Genomic DNA, 5000 nt, shown 5'->3' with positions numbered 1-5000 from the left:
ATTTGAATTGAAATTATGCTCAGTTCCGCGAAGGCAGCTCGTTGTTGACTGCAGATCCTTCAGAAGGAAGAGAGAGTCTTGAGGCCCTTAATGTTGCAACAGTTCATTCAGCGGACTATGTCCCGTCTTTTGCTCCTCCTCTCTTCCTCCCACACTGTGCGCTACCACATTCCCTTGGGTTTTCCTCAGTTGGCATGTTCGCCTGTGTTTGCAAGTATTATGTGTGAGTCTCTATGTACATGTGTATAAGAGAGAGAGAGAGAAGTTTTGATTAAGTACATATTCATATACTGTGTTTTTATGACGTAGTTGTCTCTCCTGATAATGTGTAGTGATAGACACTATCCCCAAAGTCCAAATATGGAGTACCGGAACTATTCTCTCCCCCCAAACTATACTACACCCAATGACCTAACCACCTTTTTGACTGCCTTCCATAAAGGACAATGAATAGATTAGAGCATGATATTGAAATATAGGAAGAAGGTTACTGACTGGTCGTGGTGAAATGGGAAGCGTGGAAGAGGGGCTCCAATCAGAAAATAGAAAGTGATAGAGAAGTATATATATATATATATATAAATATATATATATATATATATATATATATATATATATATATATATATATATATATATGAATGGCAAGAATGGAAAGACACGATTGAGAACAAGAGACTTTATTCCTGACCGGTTTCGCCTTTGAGGCCTCTGAAGAAGCCTCAAAGGCGAAACCGGTCAGGAATAAAGTCTCTTGTTCTCAATCGTGTCTTTCCATTCTTAGCATTCATAAACCTGTCTTGATGTCACAATATATATATATATATATATATATGTGTGTGTGTGTGTGTGTGTGTGTGTGTGTGTGTGTGTGTGTGTGTGTGTGTGTGTGTGTGTGTGTGTGTGTGTCTGTGTGTGTGTGTGTGTGTGTGTGTGTCTGTATGTGTGTGTACTAAAAAATAATTTCTTATCGAAATGGTCGGAACGGCGGTTCCGCTGAAAAGGGGACATCACCGGGCAAAGTTGGCCTTCTAAGGATAAACATAAGGCCCTGATTGGCTGAGAGAATGGTGACGTCACGGAAACGAAGATGACTGATTGGCCAAGAGCGGTGACGTCACGGCAACTGAGTCGACTGATTGGCTGAGAGTGAGACGTCCGCAAACCCCCGGGGAAGCCTCTGGACACACAGGGAAGCCCTTTGGGAGCCCTTGGATAGTCACTAGGGAACCTCTGAGAGTCCCTGTGGGGATTCCCCGTGGAACCTTCTAGGAACTCCCGAGGAGCTCATTCAGAACCCCCTGGAACTTCAAGGGGAGCACTTGCGGAGCCCCTGGGATGCACTCTGGAAACTCCTGGGGAGCCCCTGTGGAACCCCTTGGAAGCTCTCAGGGGAGCCCCTAGTACTAATAAAAGCATTCCTGTAATCGGACCGGAAATCCCTCAAAGGGACACGTCCCTCCGGCCCGGTTTTGTGATTCGTTCCGGTGTGTCTCTGCAAGGCTGTCGAACACCATGGCCGGCACCACGCAAGACATACGCAGGCAACACCATTTTTGGAGCTGGATATGAAAGGGAAATATTCACAAAGTGATGTGAGGAAGAATAAAAGTTTAAAACAGGAGTTAGTTAACATTCACAGAAGTGAATTCCTTGAGAAGTATATGTCTTCTTTGTCTCCTTTCGGTAAGAAGAAAGCTAATGAGGCGTCAGAAATCAAGAAGAGTATTTTGTTGTTTTTTAGACAAATTAAGCACCTAGAGGAGGAGTTTAAGGACAATCCAGATCAACAGCTGAGTCTCGAGGATCTTACAGATTACGAAGGAGGCATAGACCCTGAAGAAGAGAAGCGATTTGTGTTTCAATACACTGGGCTAGATACAGATCGTTTACATCCAAAAACGGGTGGTTTAGCGCTAACGAGGATTTCAGATCCTATTATTTCGACATGAAATGCAAGCAGCCCGTAAGTCTAGGCGCCGAAGCTCGCTCGCTCGAAAGGCTGAGCCCCCCGCATAGCGGGGTTGGGCGCAGCCCGTTGTTCGTATAGAGAACAGGAATAGAAAATGTTGGAGTATTTGGTCTTGGTAAAAAAAAATAGAGAAGGAGAAAGAATTATAGATTATTGTACAATGAACAACTCATCCATTATGAACACATTTTATTTTCATAGAAAAACACATAAATGGAGTTGGTATAGATAAAATGAAAACTGTGTGTAGATAAACAGAAACCTGTACCAAGAAGTAGAGGGATGTGTTACGAAATGGAAAACGGATGTATTAGAAAACGGAAAAAGAGAAGAGAGAAATGAACTTGAAAGTGAAATAAGTGAAGAATTAATTAGTATAAATGAATAAGTTCGGGACATAAATCAGGAATGGAATTTGTCTAAAAATAAAATTTAAAAAGTAGCAGAGGAGGATGTGGAATGGTTCAAGACAGAGAAGAGTATGTAAGAATTAGAAATTACTGTGAAGAAATAAAAAGAAGGGCGAAAGTAGAGGATTGGCGAAGATTTGCGGCAGGACCTGGGGGACATAAGGAAGCTATTGTATAGTATGGCAAAGAGATATGGGAAAGTTAAAAATGAGGCCATAGGCGCAGTGAAAGATAAAACAGGTGAAAATATACTAACAGACTCAAATTATGTAAAAAAGAGATGGCAACATTATTTCCAAGAATTACTAAATGTAGGTGAGGAGGGACAATTCGGTATTGGGGAGGATATGCATTTTTTTTTTTTTTTTTTTTTTTTTTTTTTTTTGCGAGAAAGATGAAATTACAAAAGTGTAAGTGGAATACACAAAATAAGGAACAGAAGAAGTGGAAGTTGGGTGGATAACGAGGGTGGTCAGCGCAGCATGGAGACAGAGTAAAATAGCTGATGATTGAATTAATACAATAGTTTGTCCCATCTATAAAGAAAACAAGGGAACGTGCTGTAATTACAGAGGTTTTTTTCATGAAAGTGGCAGTTGCCGACAAGATTGACGAGTTAAACACCATATGAAGACGGAGCCTTTATTTGTACGACGTTTCGCTTATTACAGCTTTTTCAAGTACAAGTTGAGATACATATGCTTAAGATTAAATAAGGGGAAAGGAGGGAACGGGGAGAGAAAAGAAGAAGGGGGGAAGGAAGAGGAGGAGGAGGAGGAGAAAAGGGGGGGATAAACACTGGGTAAGGTTGAGAATGCTGGCCCAAACGTCCGTGGGCGAAATGTTCACAAAGGGTGGTTTAAATATTTAAAAATTTTGCTTGAAAAAGCTGTAATAAGCGAAACGTCGTACAAATAAAGGCTCCGTCCTCATATGGTGTTTAACTCGTCAATTACAGAGGTATATCGTTGTTGTCGCACATGGAAAAAAAACTATGAAAGAACTTTAGAAAGAAGGTTAAGAAGTGTGAGAGGACAATATGGATTCAAGCCTGGTAGAAGCACAATAGGTATGATTTTCACAGTGAAGATTATTCTAGAAAAGAGCTGGGAATGGGATTTGGAGAAAAACGTGGTGCTTATTGATATGGTAGAAGCATTCAATAGTGTACCAAGAAGGAAGTTATGGGATGCATTTCGGCATAGTGAATATGGAATCTCCACAAACTTAATCAGGACAATGAAAAGTATATTGATAAATGTGAGAGTAAGGTTAAGCTTAGAGATTAGGATACAGATTGGTTTGCAGTCAAGAAAAGAGTACGACATGAAGGGGCTATATCACCACTGTTATTCATAATATGGGAAGATGTATGAAGGAAATTTATGAAAACAATGACAGACATACTTTCGCTTACGAGGATAATATTGCAATATGTAAAACTGAATGTGAACTGCAGAAAGCAATAGATAGCTAGGATATAGTGATGACTGAAAAAGGGATGAAAATTGGTCACTTAAAACAGAAGTAGTGAACATCGGTAGATTAGGTGGTTACGTAGGAATGTTTCTTTTGTATTTCCCGGGTAAGCAGACCAAGGATAAGATCCAATAGGAAAGAAGCCGTGTAATGGTTTAGGCTCGTCGTGCTAGGTAAAAACCTGACCCCCTTGTATTACCCAGTGAGCTACGAGTGTATTCCCTCGTCACAGGGGAGGAATGAGTCTTTTGTATTAACCAGTGATCTGTGAGTTAGCCTTCGGGCTCCTGCCTAGAGCTATCCAACCTGTTAGATTCTAATATGCCTGCAGTGGGGTTAGTACCTTCTTCCCTTGGTCTCGTAGCAGTGAGCCAGGTTAATTAGGACTTAGTTTCGTAGTACCCTTTTATAAGTGTGCGCGGCGTGATGCAGTATTGAGGCTTAGGATGAGCTTAAGATGTCAGAACTGTATCGTAAACTGTGAACCGATCTCACGTACGTTCAATCCCGTTAAACCTTTCGAACTTGATTTTTTTTTTTTTTCGTAATTCATGTTAAACAGAAGTTGGATGCACATTGTTACGTATTGTCATGTTTCTGTTTAATTGTCCTCATGCATCTTGTGTGGTACGTTGTTTTCATTTTATATTCACCTTGTATTAATTTTCATATGATTTCTAAATTCATTTGATTGTATTTCTTTAAAGTTACATTAAATAGTTTCCTTTCCCCCTTGTCCTCACAGTGGAGTGGCAACCTTGATCAGTTTCTTGATTGAACCCAGTAAAAGACATAGGGTCTAAGGGTTTCTATTACGTAACAGTAGTTTAATATATTTACAAGCCCCCGAGCTTCACAAAGCCGGTGGACCTTTGGTATTCTAGAGGCGTTTGTAACTATATATATATATATATATATATATATATATATATATATATATATATATATATCACAAGACGAAAATGTAGTGGCACATTTAGTAAAAATTTTAATTACCCACTGTCGGAGAAACAAAGCAAAAGAAACAGACGAACTGTATATTTCGACCACTACTGTGGTCCTCTTCAGCAGATAGATACAAGGTAAGATGTACAAGAATATATACAATGAGAGAGGTTCAAAGTAGGAACAAGGGGAGGT

The sequence above is a fragment of the Oratosquilla oratoria genome, chromosome 23 (genome assembly GCF_046742065.1).
Source record: "Oratosquilla oratoria isolate Oo_2021 chromosome 23, ASM4674206v1, whole genome shotgun sequence".
Classification (NCBI taxonomy): Eukaryota; Metazoa; Arthropoda; class Malacostraca; order Stomatopoda; family Squillidae; genus Oratosquilla; species Oratosquilla oratoria.
This window is presented reverse-complemented; position numbering follows the sequence as displayed.